Here is an 8,768-nt window from a genome sequence, read left to right as displayed (position 1 = left end):
ACTAGCCCTTTTTCAAAATCATGATTTTCTGAACACATTAGAGGGAAAAAAAGAACATAAATGGGACCCAAGAAAGACTATTGAAACTTTCCCATGGCCATCTGTCACCAGCCTGTAAATACCTGTACATGTCTTGAATGTATTTTCTCCAGGATCATGGCTCAAGGGTACAGAAAGTATAGGCCATGAAACATTCAAATACAGAATATACCAGGAAAAGAATCTTCAGCCAAAAGATCCAACTGGTTCTGCCAGTAAAGTTTCTGCAGCCTGGAAATGGGCTTCTGGAAAACACCAGGGGAAGCCAGGGACTTCCTCTAAGTGCTATCCTGTAGGCCCCTGCTCAGGAAGTCACTCTGCAGGTGCCCAACCCTAACCAAAAGGCTAGCAAAATCCCAGGGTTTAACGGGATAATTTCTCTGTCTAAGCAGAACAGAAACTTGAAATATGAATGGAATTCATAGAAAAGATGTGTTTTTCTATACTCAGTTTGTGAGTCGGGCAGAGCACATCTAATGTAGGGATGACTGTCATTCCATGTGTTACCCTGTAGTTTGGTAGAGCCAAAAGAGTCCTCAAGTTAGGGGAGGGAGGAAGATAATCCTTTGAGTGTTTTAATGTCTGTATACAGTGCAGCAGGTCAACTTCTAAGAGACCAACCTTTTAAATTCAGCAAATGAGTGAGCCTCGCAGTATTTATCCTTCTGAGCCTGGCTTATTACATTTAAAATGGTGTCCTCCAGGTCCATCCACATAGGGGCACATGATACAATTGTTCTCACCACAAGACACAAATATTTTAGGTTTGAATATGTTCTCATTCCACAAGTACTCATGTAACAAACATAATATCACAGCCCAAAAATATGTATTATAATTATGTGTCAATTTAAAAAGTTTGAACTGGCCGGGCGTGGTGGTGCACGCCTGTAATCCCAGCACTCAGGAGGCTGAGGCAGGAGAATCGTTGTGAGTTCAAGGCCAGCCTGGGCTACAAAGTGAGATCAAAGCCAGCCTGAATTGCATAGCGAGACCCTGTCTCAAAAAGGCAAAAAAAATTTTAAAAAAGTTTGAACTGTAAGTTATTACTCTTATTTAATCTATGGTCTTCTGCCACAAAATACCAACAGCTCTCTCTGTTGTAACACATTTCCTAGGACTTTGACTCTCAGCTATATCAAGAACAGTTTACAGGAGGTCAAGATAAGGAAAGTGTCAAAAAGTGCCACCTTATCAGAGGATGACAAAGAAGCTGTGCAGCTTCAGTCATTACATACATTCCAGCAAGCTCTGAGTGGTACCCATACTCTCATCCTTAGTAGCGGTCCCCTCCAGAGTTCCCAGGGTAAGGGCAAGAAGACACACAGGTACTGACGCCACACTTGCCCTTAGAGCAGAAGCTACTCAGGCAGGAAGCCAGTTCCCCAGCTGTCCCCCTCTGCTGGGCAAGAATCCAGTCCTACATTGTACCCCACAGATGAGGGTCAGAATCAATGGGAAAAGGGCCCCTGCCCTGCTCTCCAGCTCATCTGCCTCATTCCAGTCATTTATAAGTCTCCACAAGAAGGTTCAGGGTACAGATCCACAGCCTTGTTACACCCCACTTCATCCTTCCTCTCCAATTAGCCTCTCTGATTCACGTGTACAAGTACTAAGTCCTTGTTAGCATGTTCTAAGCTTGCCCCCCTATTCCTTGCACACATATTCCAAAGCTGCATCCATTCCCTTAGAGTCCCAAGCTCAAGTAGAATGCTCAGAGATCACCTGAATTTCCAAGGATCGCACCTTCCCTGGCTACAAATGTTGACAGTTCCCTAGGCAAGCCTTGCCCTTCAGCCCTGAGTAATGTCCATGCCAGGGCAGACCCCATCGGCAATGACTCTACCACTGAAACATACGCCTTTTTATGTTTATACCTTCCATATACTATTCCCCCCTCATTAGGTCGCTCTTAGTTGGACAATCAAAAGCTCTGTTTCTCATTTCTCTTCCTTCTCTTTTGCGTATTGCTCTTGTCCCCTGTCCACACCAAGTCATGCTCCCAACTAATTCATGAGCAACATCATCAACATTCTGACAGTGACTGTGTGTGCTCCTAGCTTCCTCCCCTCACTCCCCTGAGGTCTTGTGGACTGGCTCCCTCACAACAAAACAGATGAGAAAATATCACTGAATGCTCTGGGAAGGTCAATTTTCTGTCTGAAATACAAGTATTGCTTTTGTACTTTCTTTCTTTTTCAATTAGACTAAATTATGAACATCTGAGCATGTATATTATAGATTATGTGAGAAATGTGGGTTTGTCTCGATCCAAATGGACCACTTTGAGATTTTTTTCTTATGATAGACAAATTCTTTGGTGTAATTTCAAGACAGAGGCTGTCACCTGTTAAGACCTGATTCAAGACAGCATTAAAAATGACAGCATAGTTATAAACTCTATAGTAATAAGTTTTTGGTCAGCAGCATTTTTTCCTCTTTGGAGAACAAAGCAAAACAGACTGGGGGCATCTACAATCCCCATTAAATGTTTGTGCCTCTTAGCATGAATAGGTTTGCTCTGTTCTTGTCACTGAGCGTCCTTGACTCTAATCTATTTTTCTAATGCACCAAGTGAACAAAAAAACCTGTGCACACATAACACAGTGTGGTCTGATCCTCATAGAGGCTATTCCTACACATGTACAGGAGGATGAAAGAGCAACTGAAAATGGTATGTAATGTGGACTTGCTCCCTTGACGATTGACCAGGAACAAGAAGTCGCCACTTTATAACCAGCAGCACTCATGGGAGCCTAAGACCCCTGCATAGGAAGACTGTGGTCAGAGGCTGGAAGAGAGTAGGAAAAATATGGCTGAGGGGAAAGAAGATCCCTTAGTCACAGAGCAGCAGGACCATGAGAGGTCTGCAGTCAAACCTCTGATGGTCCATGTACAACTTGGGGTTCTGCAGAGAAGTCTTCATCTCAACAGCTCCAAAACTGAAATAAGAACTTCCAAACATTCTTCCTACTGGACACCATGCCATGAGCAGGTTTCTTCCATCCATCTTTTCCACCATGCTGCCTCTGCCTGAAGCTGGCTATCAGGCAAGGATTGAGGTTACTGAAACTGATCAGGTCCACTGCAGGACCTGGCTGCACCCATGCACTGCCAAACTGATCAACTCAGGCCACAGGATCTGCTCAGCCCTGCCCCGTGGCTGGGAGGAGAGCTTCATGGAGGAGGATGCCAGCGACTTCATCGAGTACACTATATTTGCAGCAGAAGCGTCGGGGGAGACAGGCTCTACAAGAGACTTTTATCCAAGAATTGTTGAAACCCATGTAAAGAATTTGACCAAGATCCTCAAAAGTCAAGTCTCCACTCCACGCATTCTCACAGTCTGTCCCCCACCAACCTTTTCTGCAGGGTCAGAGTTGGCACAGATGGGTGACCCATGGAACATGGTATTTCAAAAGATACATCTAGAATGTATAACAACAAAAAAATGTGCCATGGTATTAAATAAGTTTGAGAATGCCAATACAGGGTAATTGAGGACACAAACCCTGGAGACAGAATGCCCGGTTCAAATCCCAATTCCAACACTTACTAAGTAAACACCAAGGAGAAAGATGCTTAACTGCTATGCTTTAATTTCCCCCTCTGTAAAAGGGGATAACAACAATATCTTCTTCATAGTGCTGTTGTGAGGAAGATAAGGGTATGTTACAGCCCTCAGATAAGACCTACCCCATGGTAATAAAGGCTAGATAAGTGTTTCTTAGTACAGTGAATATACTGTTATGAAATAGTTAAACAGCCTTTTTAACTACAGAACTTTAGATTTGCTTTCAGTATGCTCATGTGCACTATCAGTCTGCAGAACTTTCCCATGTACTGCATGTAACATATCCTGAACTGTTTCCTATTGAGATGACCTTATCCAAATAGCTATTCCTTGCAGCTTTATCTGTTAACTCCAAAGGAATTCCTTTATACTTAAGAGTAGCAGAAGGAATCCCAAAATAGATTTTACCCATACATGAGATGTTTAGAAAGACCAGGGGTCTGTAACAGTAAGAGACAGATTAGTCAAATAAAGAATTAACAAATGATACAATGTACGATTATAAAGTACATTATAATGCTCTATACATTATAATGTATAATACGTTATAATGTATAGTGTCTCTGGAACTGGAAAAGAGTAGGAAAAGGATGAAAAGAGGAAAGATTGTGTCCTTTTATTAATACTTAAGGGACTGATAAGGCCATGATGTCAGTAATACTTTACGTAAGTGATGGAGTTGTTAGCTGCTGCTTTTCTACTGAACAGTGAGTAGTAGACAACCCTCTGAATACCCCCACAATGTTCAGATTATAGCAGAAAATTGGCTTCCCCATCTGAATCTCTGAGCTGATCTCTTCTTATCACAGCTCTTTTTTGTCATTGTCCCCAGCCTGTCCTTCAGTCAGTTCTGATGTGCAGATATGTCCACTTTGTCACAATTCAGTAAAATCACTTAAAGTCACAGAGAGGCAAAGAAACACTGCCCAAAGATTCTGGGCCCTTTCTGTACTTACTAGAATCAGGGCAACTTCCACTACTCTGATTTAAAGTTCTAAAAGGAGTAAGATAAAGATGTGATGCTAGATGGGAATAATATTTCTGTTGGGGGGAAATGTATTAATATAAAGAACAGATTATATTGAATGTGAAACTTGACCTTTTAGTGAGACTGACAACTTTAGGTATTTTATTTAACTTATCAAATAATTTTAATACTGTGCATTCTTTAGCTAAGTAGCAAAAGATGGTTAACTTACACAGTTAAAAGTCTTAAACAAATTTTATTAACATATTTTTTAAAAAAACTTCCAGGCCCTATGTATGAGCTCCTGTACCCAAAGAAATGCCTTCAGGACCTCACAGAGCTCCACTCAAGGTTTCCTGCCACTGCAGAAAGGAGTGCAGAAACCTATTCTTGGGTGGCCCTTAGGTCGTCCATACAACAAAATGAGACAGGTTGCTCGTCTCCTTCGTGGGCCTCAGAGTTTGTCCAGAAGAAGACCCCATGTGCAAAGTACCAGATGCCAACAATGGCCAGACAATACCTTTGAGGGACCATGCACCCATACCTGACAGGCAGTCCTAGGTGCTGAGAAAGCTTCTTTTGCTGCCATATAGGCAAGAAGACCTCTGATGTGGCCACTGGCTCTGAAGCTGGGTTTTTGTGTCACTGCACAAGTTTGGGAAAAGGAGATTGTTCTTCAGCACATTCGCCACACAATGAGAAGCAAGTCCCAGGCCCTCTGGTCTGCAGTGCCAGACAGCCTCTTGCTTTTTTTCCCTGCCTGCCTCAGGGACTGCTTGCCTGCTCTGCTCAGCCCAGATGCAAAGCACAGGCGATACAGAAGGGAGAACTCCCATCTTGTTTCAGAAGCACTTCTTGAATCTGCTGGAGTGCATGCCTCTGTGCAGCACGTGCTGCCCTTCTTTCCTCCTCAGAGGCCCTGCCAGGCATCTCTTCCCATTCCCTGGCCTCAGCCCACGCTCCTTGCTGACCCTTGCTCCCTCCCAGATCCAGGCAAAGATGGCATCAAGAGAGGAACTCCTGCCTTACTGCTCCTTCAGCTGGGCAATCTTTTCCCCCTTTGCAAGGCTGTGGAGGATCCATTCTTAATGCAGGGGGCCCAGGCCCTTTGCCTCCCAGGGCCTCATCCATAGCAGCAGTAACTCCCAGTTCTGCACTCCCAGATACCCCCAGCTCCTCCAAAATGGACTTGCCCACCCCAACGTTGGAGTCCCTTTGTCATCCCTTCTCAGATGCACATTCATCCTCCAATCCCAGTGGCCCATCCCCCATCTGATGATTGTTGCCTCTGCCCTTGGTGCCAGTGCCTCAACCAGCATGTTGGCAAGCTGGCTTCACAGTTGGTGCCTAACTTTAGGGTTACCCCCATGGACGCCACTAGTCCCTCCATCTCCTTCTGGGGCCTCCTGCTGGCTCCAGTGGGAGCTGCTTCTTTGTGCTTAGACCATTCTGACGCCACCCTCTCACAATACTGTCAGCAGAAGTTCAGCCTTGGAGGCCTAGAAGTTCTACCAGCCAACCCTATATTCTAAACATCCTATTAGTCCTTATGCCACCATTCAGCCCTTACTTGAGGACCCTGGTCGGCAGCAGCACACAACTCCCTGTCTAACAGTGCTCCCCAAATTAGAGACAGAGGCATCACTTCCTGCTCATTGTTGGCATTGGGAGGCATGGAAAGTATGCTTGGGACCCAAGAGCCCCTCACTCATTGCAGGCATGAAGCAACACCAGCCTTGAAAGTGCAATGGACAGACAAGGACTCCAGGGCCCTGAGGATGCCAACACAGACACAAGCACACCAAGGGCCCAACTTTTCAGCCACCTCTGACTCCTTTTTCCTCTCCCATGGCTGCCTTGTGACTGCTCCTGCTCCTGTGAATGCAGAGGATTCACTACAGTTCACTCATGAAGAACTGAATGCAAAGAATGTCAATCTGGATGTAATTTATTTCCTCTTTCATGTCATTTTTCATGAGCGTATTCATCCCTTATTCATGAGCTTCTGCCCACAGACTACACCCCCTGGCAGGAGCAGCACACAGGCCTCGGTGACCCCTGGACCTGAGCCCTAGAGAGTTCAGGGGCCTAGTTCAGCTTCTAGGGTGGGGAGCCTTCAGATTCTGCACACTCTCCACAGCCAATTCATCCTCCCTCACCTCCAAGTCCCCCCAGTGACCTCACAGCTGAGTCTGTGTTGCACATTCCTGTACTGACACCGACATGGACTGCAACCTCCTGCTTGTCCTCTCAGTTTAAATTAGCTGTCCGGTCCTACCTAATCCTGACTTTGATCCAGGTGGGGAACAAGAAAAGAGAAGTGCTTTTCCTCCCTTCCTCCGTCTCCTCCTCTTTCTTTTTTCTTCCTTACTTTCCAGTAGGAGAGAGGGCTCCATCTGGCCTCAGTTTTCTGTATTCTGACTCGTCTTTTTTTCTCCATCCTCTCACTGTTTTGACACTGGGAACTTTAAGAGCTGCGTGGGACACAGCATTTGGTATCAAATCATGAGAGAATGAGGCAATGCATGGGATAGCAGAAAACACTGAATGGCTATCTGGGTGTCACAGCGTGCTGTCCAGCTGTATCACGGACCCAGACCCGGACAAGGAGTAGATTCCACCTCTCACGAAACTGATGCTCAGTCCTGTGGCAGTGATACTTTGGAGTCCACTCCACAGCCAATAGACAAAGATGGGGTCAATTAAAGAAACTGACCCAGGGTACCCAGGAGACGGTAACCAAAAATTGGGAAAAGAAAATCCGAGTAGGTGTGACAGAGTATATGGAGACAACTGAGCTGGAGGCTACATGAAAGAAAAGGACACGAAAATTGCCAGCATTCTTAAGACAAAATAAAATACAATGTCACAAATTTCTTCAGTGACATCCCATTAAAGATCAACAATTTAGATAAAAGCTTTTTATGTATGAGATGATTGATTAAAACAGCTATAGTATGTCAAAATGGAAATATAAGTATGTCACAAAAATGTCATCATGGTTGTCATGCTACAGTATTATGTATGATTATGTAAATTTTCTTTATAAAATTATATCTGTTGCCCGTAAAAAAAAGAAAAAGAAAAGAGACGTGTGACCTGAGGAAAGATTACCAATACCTTCCTGTGGCCATTTGCCACCAATATTTAAACAGTTGCCCCAGTATTTTCCAGTATTATGCCTCACAGGTACAAGAAGAACATGTTTAAATATAGAACACCACAAGAGTGATACCTGGGGTCAAGACATAAAATTTTCCTGTACCAGTAGAGGTTCTGCAGCCTGGAAATGGGCATCTGGCAACACCAGAGGAACCAAGGAAGCCCTCCCTTTAACCGCTCCATTTCAGGCTCTGTGCATAGGAAGCCACTCTGTAGCTGCTACAGTCAGTAGTAACTGCAGTTTGCACAACAGGGATATAGTTTGGGAGAGGAAGGATGTGAGCAGGAAGGTGCCAGCTCAGAGGATGCAGCCACTACCCAGTCTCAGCCAGGCAGTTGGCCCAATCTGCCATGGGAATTGGCTTGGCAGAGAACAGTTTACAGTTATAGGCTGTAAAGAAATGTACCAAGGTCAGAATAAGAAAAGACAAGACTTCACTGAAGTCAGAGTACACTGACAGGAGAACAGTGAGCAAGTAGACGTCCAAGAGAAGCATTGTAGTGTCAGCGTGAGAGGCTGAAGTTTTTATAGGGATTTGATGATGTCTGAAGGGGTCTAAGCAGCAAATATAGGTATCTTGGGAATATTTTTTCCTGGTTGCTTTGTTCTCACTGACCTTTCAGGAACACCTTCATTGTATCTAACAATGTACATTAAAGTTGCAAAATGACAAGGCTTTTTACTTAGGCCTCCCAGAAGTCCCTTCAAATTTGGGTAAGGATATCTGTATACTTTATCTTTTAGAGAAGTTGCATTGTAGTTCACTGAGAGGAATGTATATGAGATCAAATACAAGGAACGTTTAGTGCACTTTTGTGGCTGCCTGAATGTCCTAAATGAACTCAAAATATTTATTTTTGACTTTTGACTTTGGGCAAGAGCCAAATGTCACCCCGTGCCACATCCAGTGAATAAAGTAGATGAGCACACACAATAATGGTCTTAGGAGCCTGCCTTTGCCTTGGGTGTTACTCAGCAGCAGCATTCACCATATTTTTCTTTTCTATCTCATAAGACACTCATAA

Source organism: Chinchilla lanigera, unplaced genomic scaffold (genome assembly GCF_000276665.1).
Source record: "Chinchilla lanigera isolate Chin_1 unplaced genomic scaffold, ChiLan1.0 scaffold00001, whole genome shotgun sequence".
Classification (NCBI taxonomy): Eukaryota; Metazoa; Chordata; class Mammalia; order Rodentia; family Chinchillidae; genus Chinchilla; species Chinchilla lanigera.
This window is presented reverse-complemented; position numbering follows the sequence as displayed.